Raw genomic sequence first — 12431 nt, 5'->3', positions numbered from 1 at the left:
CAGCTTTAGTGAAGAAAATAACTGTCTCACAGCCCAAACCTTGACATTCTTATATTCTAGACATGAGTAAACTTCATTGCCTTTATTTTATTTTGATATAAAACATTCTGAAAGTGCTATTTTTATTTCTCTCTAGAAACTTTACGCACTTATTTCTCTTCTTTTCTTTTTTTTTTTTTTTTTTTTTTTCTCCTTACAAACACAGGGTACGCATAAATATATTTGCTGATATGTATTATTAAGACATACCTAATTACATGGCTTTCCTTTGATACCCCTTATTTTGCATAAGGATTGGCATTCAGGTCTAATATGAGAAAGTGAATTATAGGTATAGGTTGCAGCTGTGAAGGTGTTCTGATTGAAAGATGCACTGGGAAAATGTAAATATGTACTAAAGCAGCTACTTTAGTTGGTGCTTCTTTCAGATAACTAGCATACTCTGGCTTGTAATTGCAAGTGCAAGGACATAAAACACAAAAGATGTGTTTCTAGGTCTGTATTTTGAGATAACATCCTGAACAAAGCCCTGAATACACTGAGTTGCTCTGTGTTTCATTTACTCTGGCCTTGATCCACTTGAAAAGAGTCTATCCCAAGAATATGATTCTTAGATTCCTGGTCAAAGAAAAACTTCAGTTTTCACTAGTTATATCCTAAGTGTATAAACTGACAGTGTTTAGTGTTGTGACTGCCACAGCTGGCAAAAGCTTCTTGATCCCACTTCACCTTAAGACCACTATTGTTCTGTAGTTATTTGCAGAGGTGGTTTTTCATTTAGGAGTGACAAAGGGATTTATCCAACTTCCCTTTTTCAGTTGCAGATGTGTGCATTTAATAAATTGATATACAGTTATAACGTTGCTCTAAAAGATGGAAAGGTTCATCAACTGCCTGTCAAGATTCCAGGAGAGACAGCTTCATTAAATGTCAAGAACAGCACTATGTATAGTTATATGATTTGAAAGGAGTCTGTATTGTACTTTGTTTTTTACATATATTAATTTAGGTATGATACTTATCTCTGTGAGGTAAGATTGAAATATTATAAAACAAAGGGGAAAAGAAACTAACCCTTCATTTGATTCTTCCCTATTTTCCAATTTGTAAACCTGTAGTAGGTCTGTCCCTCTTGTAGTGGGAAATTGTTTAGAAAAAATAATTTCAGTCAATCTGCTGGAAGTTTAGGATTCATAACATTGAACGCTATTTTCAAAATTGCAAATAACTGTAGGTTATATAAACTAAATCAGACTAGTGTTTTTGTTTGTTTATTTTATATTTTGAGAAGGCTTTACCTAATTTCACTTTCACAGTGTGTTTCCTTAGATGTTGCTGCTGAGGAAAAAATGTTCACAATACTACAATATTGATCTGAGATTATTATTATTTTTTTTTAATCATTGATTATAATGATCTTTTCTACCTATCTTGGTTTGGCATGAACTTTTAATTTCTGTGTGAACTTTTTTCCTGTGCTAAGGGTTTAATTACCTACATCTCCCCTTTACAAAGAACATTGCCTTCCACATCTTAATTTGACCAAGGACGAGCTTGTAAGCATGTGGAATGAAACCATTCAACCACACACATTTTTCATCTTAGTGCAAAGCAACCTCTTCCTAGGGAATATTTTGTGTCAAAATTTCAAGTAGAAGAAAGAACTAATAACACAAAGTAGGTGCATAAATGAATGTTACCACATTTAAAAAAAGCATTTCTCTAATATTATAACTTGTGAAAATATATTTATTTTTTTTTACACACCAAATGATATTAATTTATAGCAGCTGAAGTAATGTAATGTGAGGTGCACAGTCTGTACCTTTGTTTGCATTAAATATTTGAAAAACAAGTATTAAAAAGACCAGAATTAAACTCAGAACTATTTGCAAAAATACAGCATTATTGGAATATTTCGATCCTTCTGGTAAATACAGAAGGACCAAAACCGATAATATTGACTATAAACATTTAAACAAAATCCTCACAGACACAATCTCACTTAGGTGTACCTGCTGAGATTTTTTTTAATATGTAAATATTTTTGGTACTAATTCCAGTATTAGTGGGATGATTAACAAAGGTAGGTTAAGGGTTATTGGTAGGGTGAATAAAGTAACAAGTACATGTATTTTACCAATCAGTTTTTGAATGCTTTCCAAAACGTACTTCTTGAATCATTCTGAATGATGACCTGAGGACAACCCTGTCAACCTCATGTCACTGAAGAGTCTCCTAAATCCTTCAGTTGCTGCTTTTTTATACAAAACAGAATTAACTCTTACAGATTTATAGTGTAGAGGCACTGTATCCTAAGAGCATCCTACATTATCCAACCCTTAGGTGTACCCATATTTAAACTTCCAAGGATCAATATGACATTCTCACTGTGCTTTCAGAGATCCCCTTCAGCCTTCCTGTTCATTAGTAGTAGTGCAGATCTGATTCATGTCAGCACATTCGCAACTTAATTTCTGTGTGGCACTTTTAGTTGTAGGATTTTGATGCTAATCTATTCTAACCAAATAAATAAATAAATGTTGAGTGTTTTCTGTTGGATGTATGAAAATTTCTTAGACAGTTATTTCTGTATATTGATTTATGGATTACAACATGATGAGATTAAATTTGTAGTTGCAGTATGTGATTTAACATTGCTTGACATGTTGTGATCCTCAAAAATGTATGTTTCAGAACTCATCATAATCTGAATGACAGAGAGACTTCCTTAAATGTAGGTGCTAGTTACCTAGCAATTTCCTTCTGTGTTAATTGGAATAAACAGCTCATCAAGCCGACCTGAAATTTTAAGGTAATGACATTGCTCCTTATGGATGTTTTCTCAGCATGATATGTGTAGCCTTGTGGTTATTAGTACAGCAGGTAACTGAGTTTTCTTGACACTTGTTCCAGCCATTTGCTCTGCTGGAATTTTACAGATACAGATTAATGCTGAGCCTTATACTGCCATGAGAATGCCCTTGACAAATTAGCCTGCTGAGTCTGGATATAAAAGGAGGTCTATGAACTGATTTCATCTCAGTTTATAACCTTAAATTTCATGTTATTTGTAGCAGAAAGTTCTAGAATGTAAGGATACTAGACAAATCAGTGTTGGATCCTGTTAAAATTAGTAACTAACTTTTCTTTTTTTGCAGTACCATTTTATTTTCATCTTCCTTTTATGATTGCATTGCTCAAAATAATTTTTGAATATAATATTCCAGTTTTTGTGACAATGAATATTTTTAATTATATATTTTTTATTTTGCTAAAACAGCATAGAATTAGCTTTGTCAATGCTACCGAGAAAATAATATGATGACATTGCTTCTCTTTGGACAAAGAAGGTGTTAACTACTGTGACTAGTTATCTCTGGAGAACTGCTACTATATTATGAAAACTGTCTGTATATGTCATGAGTCTGCTCATTATATATAAATATATATAAAAATACTGCACTGTATTGTATGTAAACTCTGAGTTAGAGTTTGGGCATTGATGGTACCACTGTGTGTGTTCTCAGGTATATTTTCCACAGAAGCTGCATGGCTTGCATTTCTCTTACCGTGTTTTCTTTAGCACAGTTTAGCAAGATAGGTAATGGGTAGCAAATGAGTAACCATAGGAAGGTTAGGAAGGTCAATGGGACTGGGAAAAGGTTATGTACCATCCTGAATCAAAATCCTTGATCTGACTGTGTGATATGTACTGCCAGGTCATTAACTAATAACATATTGCAAGAAAAATGATCAGCTTCCAGCCATCTGATCCACATATTTTGTATATTAAAAGAAGGAATGTAATTTCTTGTATTGAGAATGGATTTTTGTGGTGAAAAGTGGACTCTGAAAAGGGTCTTAGTCAGCATTTGGCCAAGTTGCAAAATTGGCAAAATGAGAAGAATAGACTCGTTTTACTTATGCAACTTTAATGACAGTGTACAGGAAATGTCTGTGCAAGACTTGTTTTTTAACAACAACAAGTGTTGTTGTTGTTAAACAGCCAGAAACAGCCAGAATCAGAAGACAATCAAAGGTTAGTTGCTGTCCTGCAATGGAATACTGTCTTCTCAAATTTGCAACAGTGAATTTAAAGCAGAGTTATCACAGATTTATTGGTCTTCACAATTCCCCATTCCTTTTATGATTATCGTTAATTTTTTACTGTTGGTTGTTATTGTTTATTTTTAAACATCATGCCATTTTATCTGTCTATAGAGAAATGGTTACACTTATATACAGTGGCACATTAGTTAATTCTATATCTACGTAGAACTGGGGAAGTTCTGGCAACTGGGGAAATAAGACTTGAAAATAGCTATTAAGGTTACCAAAAGGGGAAAAAAATACACTTCCTTTTTTTACAGTAGCAGGAAGGGCAACAACAGTTGTTGTACATTAATGTTATTTACTTCTAATTATAAATATGCCTAAGTCTTCATAATATGAAGTGATAAAACTTTTGCTTACATTAGTAGCTTTTATGCTACTAATTGATGTAACATTATAGTAATGATAGTAACATTGATGTAAAGAGGGGAGGGAGGTGTGTGTGGGAGAAAGAAATAGAATAGACACAACTAGAGCATTTTAAGTTCTATAATAATTCTCTAGAAAAGCTTTGGTGTAAATAAGCAGGTCTGAAAAATGTTAGATTAGTTCTAACGTAAAAAATCTGCAGGAAAGAATCAGACTGGCTGATTGTCACTGATTTTACTCTTAAAGGAAGTTCTGTTGCAAACAGTATTTGTGATATTCTTTTTACATATCAGCCTTCAAATCTTTCATAGCTGGACAGTTTTCATAGACAATCACAGAAAACTTCAGGTCATTCAATAAATGCATTAAAATGCATGTAAAAGTTTCTTCAACAGATGAGGAATCAAGTCCATTTTTTTCAAATTGTGGGTTGTGTTTTTATTGCAGATTGTGTAAAAGTAGGAGAAAGAATATTTTCTACAGGGAGGCTTAGCAGAGGAGAACATCTCAAATTCCTTTCCTCCTTAATGCAAAATGAAAAGAACTTGAAGCTTTATAAACTTAAAAATATTGTGGAGACCTACCAGAGTTAAACCAATTCAATGTAACTGAACTTTGCTCTCCTATGTGTTGGCCTGTTTTGGGATATTGGCTAGCTATTTAAAAGAAAGCTCAGTTTCGGTTTTATAGTTTTGAAAAATATGGAAATCCAAAGGGAGAACGAAGTGTAATTCAGGATGCGGGATGAAATGTTACAGTTTCTTCAGGGATAAAATATTCTCTTGGCAAAATGGTCTTCCCTTTGAAAACAAACTGCACACACAAGTATAATAGAAAGAAAAAAAAAAAAAAGCAACACTTCAGGTAGAATTAAACATTAATCTTAATATTTCCAGGCACACTATCCCTAAATCCCAACTCAGGCTAGAATACACAATTCAAATTCCATTTGATAGTCCATAATGCAGGGAAATAACTCCGTATTTTTCTTAACAAGACTATTCAGGTGGCCAGAGATTGCATGTTTGCTGGAGAAATCTTTTAATGGGCTGCTTTTTCCCTTCCAGAGTTATGAGAGAGAGGAGCTGGGGAAGATAGGAGCTTTGGCTCCTCCTTTAACAGCATGCTATATACTGCAAATGCATTTGGCATAAGGTGGTAGTTAAAGATCCAACAGGACTGATGAAAAGTAGTTCCTCCCCTTTTACATCCAAGAAAGCTTGTTTTCCCTTGTCCTTTGAGAGCCTGATATCTGCATTGCACTCTGGAAGCTCATGTAAATGTTTAGCTGTCTGATGTTTCCACATTTGCTTTATCTTTCTCAGTCCAGAGATAATCTTATTCTTCTAAAATTTAAATGCCCCTCCAAGAGGAGTGCATTGTTGCTGAAGGGAAAAAAAAATTATGAAGAAATATTTCACTTGGGTTATGGGAACTTAATGGGCAATTTACTTCTGCAATACTTACGGTTGTTATAAAGAAGAATTCTAGCTTATTTTTTCCAAGACTCCTGCATATTTTCCCAAAGATAGTGGTTTTATATTTGTTTACTCTTCAGTTATGCTTTTGGAAATAGCTGATAACATATACTGAAGTGTTCAAATCTTCAGTTTTGTGCAGTGCTATTTCAAGATTGTCCTCTTCAATAAAAAGTTAATTGATTAGAAGTAATTGTAATGTAACAACAACCTTGTTAGTCCTTCATGTTCTGAGATGTTGCCTTGCCTTCTTTAACTTTCTTCAAATATATTGGGCTGAAATGGGCAGAGGCAAATTTGTATTCAAATATGTAGGAATTAGGTACTGTAAGACTACACGTTTGTGGTTCCTGTTTTGCAGGTCACACGGTTTAAATCAACAGAAAATCTACACATTCATGTTACTTACTAAATTTGAAACAATATTTGAAACCAACTTGCTGAGCTAATATCATGGGAATGTAAATGTTTTACCCTGTGTCTCTAATTATTGACATTTCAGGGTAAAAATAAGGAAAATTCTAGCTGCTTGTATTATATACAAATCTGTCAAAGATAAATCCGAAATAAAAAAATATATAATGATGTGGAATTATAGTACTGATGTCTTTGAAGATAGTAGTCCTAGAAATGTATTTAAAAACAAACAAACAAAAAAAGTTTTTTTTTTTTTTTTTCCCTAAAGATATTATGGTGTAAAGAAAGAACAAAGGGATTTTAAAGGACCATGTCTCATTGAGTTAACTCTCAATTTTAATCAACACCTATTTCTCTAGATCAACATGTTTATTCTAGATGCCATATTTCTTCTAGATGAAAAGTGTGTTCTCACACGCTTTTTGTCTTCAGAATTAACACACATTTGGTTCTACACAAGCCAAAAGTGGAGGATCAGCCTCTGTGAGATCTCTGCTTCCTTTTAGTAAAGAAGACACTCTTTATAATGTGTGTGTTTCTGACTCTGAGAAATAGCTGGTTGTATGCTACTCTATATCTCAAAGCAGGGAGTATGACAGAGTTTGTTTTTACTTTTGTTTGGCCATTTTAAAATATTTTAAAACAATGATTAAAAATGAATGGTCCCACAGGCAAATTTTATAGCCTTCCCTTTTGCATTTTTAACATTAATTGACCAGTTTCAATATGAATGAAAAGTTACTTCTAAATAAACACAAGGTCACATTTTCAGCAAGGAAAAAGGTGCTCATCTTTTGTTTCATACTTCCATGGGGAAGAAATCAAGCTTTCTACCTGCTTATTACACCAGTCAGTATCAGGGGATATAGGCTTCTCCTCTCAATTGCCTCTTTCTTTCTGGTTCCCTATTAGTGACAGTATTTGATCACAAGTTCTCCTCCATGCTCTTTTAAACTGTCTTCTTTATATCATGCTTCAGAAGAGTCTTGCCCACTATTCTTGAAAATGTTCATGCTTTGGATCAATTTTCCTTAAAATGTTAATTCTATCTGCAGTAGACCTATGATATCAGCCTTCATCATCCATTTACTAATTTTTGAAAAATTATTTTCAGTTGTTCAAAAATCATGCAATTTCTACCATGATATTTCTAAATATCTGCAAACTTATTTAATTACCTTCTTTTAAATCTTTTCACGTAACACCTCTCTGCTGTTACATCCACAAGAAGCCCTCACAGTCCTCAGGCAGCTTGTATTTTGAGACCACATCCCATCACTGTGACCACATTTGTTCTTGTTTTCTTGTATTTTCTAATGCGTATTGATTTCTTTGCTTTAATTTCTGATTGCAAACTCTGAAGTGGAGATAGATTTTTGGGTGTTTTTACAGTACAGGATCCAGGTGGATACTGGGTCTAGACTAAAGCAATCCCCACAATGAAATAAAACTTTGATATAAACTTTGTAGAGGGACTCTTGGGCTGTGTCAGTATTGGAGACACACCTGTGAAATTTCTTCATATAGTTGTGAAAATTTCATATCCTTCAGCCCAGATACTGTTATAGAACTGTTATCACTGTTGCCTTGCAATTTAAATGTCATGGAATTAGTTCAGAACATTTCCTAAGACAATTCAAAAATTTTTCATGCAATGTCTTAAAGCAGTTAATCCTTTCTTTATGACACCGGGGAATCAAATCCTACAAACAGATCTCCCCCATGAGAAGATTTTTCTTTCCATGCAATGTGCAAAACATCTTGCATCCACAGATGTCTTGATTTTTATTTATTTATTTATTTATTTAAGATTTTAGGACTCTTAAAAGTCTTTCTAACAGTTGTGCAGTTCCACAGCATTTGTACTGCTGCGTACTTTTCCCTGCTTCCATATGCCATGAGTTGTGACATATTGCTTACAAAATATTTCTGATTGTTTTTCTTTATGAGTTTGAACACAGTAATTGTAGTACTTGGGTATGCTAAATCAAATTTAGAAAATTAAAGCATATTATTAGGATGTAATCCCTTCCATGTAAATTCTGGTTAAGGTTAATGTGACATAAGCTCCACTGCTATTCTCTCTAAGTCACAAACTGTGCGGTAAAAAGTATTAAAATGATTTATTTGATGATACCCTTTGGGTCTTTGGGGAGAACAAATAACGGGATTAAAGCAAAGAATGTACTGCAAGAATTTGGCAGGAAGGTCTATAACAAAAGGAATATGTAACTGTCTTTAATGAAAGGCAAGCAACTGAAAGCACCTTTTGGACTGAAACACAAAAGGTTTTAATGTAGTTTCATTCATTGGGACCTGTAAGATCTGTTTAGTACTTAAGTTTAGAATAAAATGCAGTGTCACTGGAAAATGATAGTATTCAGATAAGAGGAACAGGTAAAACTGTTGTTGCACTGGTTCTGTTTCTTGTCCAGTTACTGCATGCTTACTAAATTGCAAGAGAATTTGGACTTGATCATCCCTGCCTCAAGCTAAATACAACATAGGCAACTGAACTTCCTGGTTTTCTGAACTATCTGACCTCTTCTGTAAGCCTATTTGCAATCCTCTCTTGCCTGCAGAGGATTAAAACTCTTGGCAAGACAATACAGGAAAAAAAACAACAACTGTATACTGCAAAATGATAAAAAGAATTACTATGGATAGATAGTGAGGCAGGAACTTGCACATCAAAGTATTCACATTAGTTTAAAATGGTTGCTGTTCTGGCATGTTGATAGTACAGCATGAAACTGAGTTATGTTTCGATTGACAAAGTGTATGGCTGCATTGTCAGATGGAAACATCAAGAGACTTACTGAGGCATTATCCTATGATCTTCAGATAATCTCTTAAATTAAAAATATTTGGAATTTGTTGGTAACTAGTTTATTTTAAAAAGTATTCTGATTATTTACTATCATCTAATAATGACTTTGAAGTTGCTTGAAGCATAGCAGAACTTATTATTTTATTGGACTATGAAAGTGTAGCACAGGAAATGGTTGTCCAAACGTATTTTTTACCCATCCATCTTTATGAATTGCAGAAATGCATCACAGCTCCTATAAGATATAATGCAAGTGAATCTTCTGTTTCCTTCTACTGAATTTTAAATGTATCGTTGCCAGTGAATGTAGGTCATAGTCTAAATTAGTTTTGTAACCCTGCATCTTGTACTGAATGACAGCATTGTTACTGCCATGTAGAGCAGTTACTAAGAGTAGTCCTTCAAGTTTCTGAACATTCTTAGTCTTAGTCTATGCTTATTATCTATAAGTGACAATGGTTAAATATTGGTGTTAAATACAGTTACAAAGCTATGATTCTATGATTCTTCTAAAAACCCAATTCCATAAGCTTTGCCAATTTAATCAAGATGTAAATTTTACCATGTAATCTGTGTTCATTAAAGAAATTCATTTTCTACATATGAAAAGTTCAAATCACTTTTGTGCAACATACAGAAGAAAAAGCATTACAGAAATTGCTGGCAGCTAATCTATTATAAGCAGTACACAGTCTTGAATAGTGCTCATCTGTCTATCATTATCTTTCCAACTATGGCCCCTCACTACAAGAAGGACATCGAGGTGCTTGAGAGAGTCCAGAGAAGGACAACGAAGATGGTGAAGAAGTCCTGGAGAACAAGTCCTACGAGGAGGGGCTGAGGGAGCTGGGGAAGCTGTTCAGCCTGGAGAAGAGGAGGCTCAGGGGTGACCTTATCGCTCTCTACAGGTACCTTAAAGGAGGCTGTAGCGAGGTGGGGGTTGGTCTGTTCTCCCACAAGCCTGGAGGAGGGAGAATGGGCTAAAGTTGGGCCAGGGGAGGTTTAGGTTGGATATTAGGAAGAACTTTATTGAAAGGGTTGTTAGGCATTGGAATGGGCTGCCCAAGGAAATGGTTGAGTCACCATCCCTGGAGGTCTTTAAAAGATGTTTAGATGTAGTGCTTAGTGATATGGCTTAGTGGAGGACTGCTTAGTGTTAGGTCAGAGGTTGGACTAGTTGATCTTGAAGGTCTCTAGACAATTCTGTGTTAAATCATACCACAGAGATGTTCAAGGAGATCCCTGGCTGGGATGCTCTAAGAGTATCTCTACTGTAGCTCACCAGAAAGTCTCTAGACCACCAAGGATGGCAAGCATTTATTTCATTTTATGTTGTAAAAGATGTCCTTGAGCCCCTCTCCCACAGATTTTTGCTCTCTTTGAGATGCTGTTGTGCCCTCCATTTTTCCTTCAATTATCTTTCTGCCAAGAAAGTTTGTCCATGGGCTGACTGCATGCTTGTCTCAAAGTCAGCAAAACTCGCCAGAGGACAAAACATAGTCAATTCATGGGGGATTTTTTTTCCCTTCTTTTAGATTTGCATGTATAAATTGATGACCTTATCCAGACTGGAGTTGAAAGACCACACAGATATATCACAAAAAAGACTCCAAGCAACAGCTGAAAAAATCCTTTGCTGTCTTTGCTGTGGAAGAAACCCTGTTTTCTCCTATTTCATACAGTCCTGGACAAAGGCAAGGTCTTTCACAAATGGTAGATATAAGGCAGTGATTTTTTAGTCAGCTAAGTTCTATGAAAGTCAAATTACTTGGCAAGAAGGTGATATTCTGTCTTGTGGTCTATTCTAACATCTCTGAAACTTCCATCTATTAGACCATGAAGTACAAGTAATGTCAGAAGTAACTCCCAAAGTAGCTACGCTGAGAGTATTTTGTCCCGAGCTATGTAAAACTGCACTAAGAAAACATAGCTATGCCACAGTCTGTCCTTCCAAAGCAAGAAAAAAGTCTGCTTCCTTGCTATGGAGCTGACCTAGATAGAAATAATGTAAGGTAGCCCACAATTTAATGGGAAATTCCCAGATGAAACAGTACACAAAATGCCACAAAGCCTATTCATAGTTCTGTAAAATGTGTTGTGTCCATTCTTGCCTCCAGTTCTCAAGACTGTGAGCTGTCTTTAGAGTAAGACCAGCACTTGCTCTTGTGGTGTAGCTGTGCTGGTCTGTCCCAGCTGGCATTCAAGTGTAGGAGTGAGGCAGGTGCTCCAGTGATTAACTCCTCTTCAGTCCCTCCTTGGCTGCCCATGTGGGATGTCCTTTGAGTTCCTGTTCTGGTACCTTGCTGGAGGAGAGGAGCCCTGGAGACAGGGACTTTAATAAGGGAAGAAATGGAGCCATAAAGGAATTGCCATTGGGACCCCTGCTACAGTTGATACTGACAAGATGTTCTGCCTTCATTGATTCAGATCTGATAAATACTGTGAGCCCAAGATTTTAATGATAACTAGATTTGAATTTTCGTACAGCATCATAAATTATTGAGAAGATGGATTGATTTTGTTGTTTCTCTTTTCCTCTGGATTTTACCTAGATGTTATCTGAGTGCTGGGAGAAATCATTTAAAAGAAAAATGTTTACAAGCAATTATGCATACTGAAGCAATCTACATAGCGTACAGAAGATTATGGTGATGTGGTCGAGATTTGATTTGCACAATCCCCCGAAATACAAGGGTTAATTGTCTGTGGAGCTGTGGCATGTGGGTTAATATGAACAGATTAGATTACCATGATTAGCGGTGCCTGGGGAACAGCATAACATGATTCACCATTTAAACTGGTTTGCTGCTGCTAGAATGAAAACAACTTATGCAGAAAAAATCAAATGATCATTGCTGAGGAAATAGAACATGAATATAACATTCTGGAGGTAGCTTTTATATGTCTAATTCAGCCCAACTAAAACAATTCCCAAATCTGTTCTGAACTCAGAAAATATATCTGAAACAGAACCTTAAGGTGTTGCAGAGAGATGAATTGTCTGGACTATCATATTTTTCAATGATATTCTCTAAACATCATATCTAAATATATAGAATGTTGAAGGTATATTGTTATTTCTTGTTTGTTTGTTTTTGGTTTTGAAGTGCGCCATAATTATATGGAAATAATTTAATATAAACAATAATAAGAATTGGAAGAGTTACTTAGAGTAACAAATACCGAAGCCTAATTTTTTTTTTTTTTTTTTTGTCACATCT

This window comes from Aythya ferina (assembly GCF_964211825.1).
Source record: "Aythya ferina genome assembly, chromosome: 4".
Taxonomy (NCBI): domain Eukaryota; kingdom Metazoa; phylum Chordata; class Aves; order Anseriformes; family Anatidae; genus Aythya; species Aythya ferina.
The sequence above is the reverse complement of the archived record's forward strand: the minus strand, read 5'-3'. Positions refer to the sequence as shown.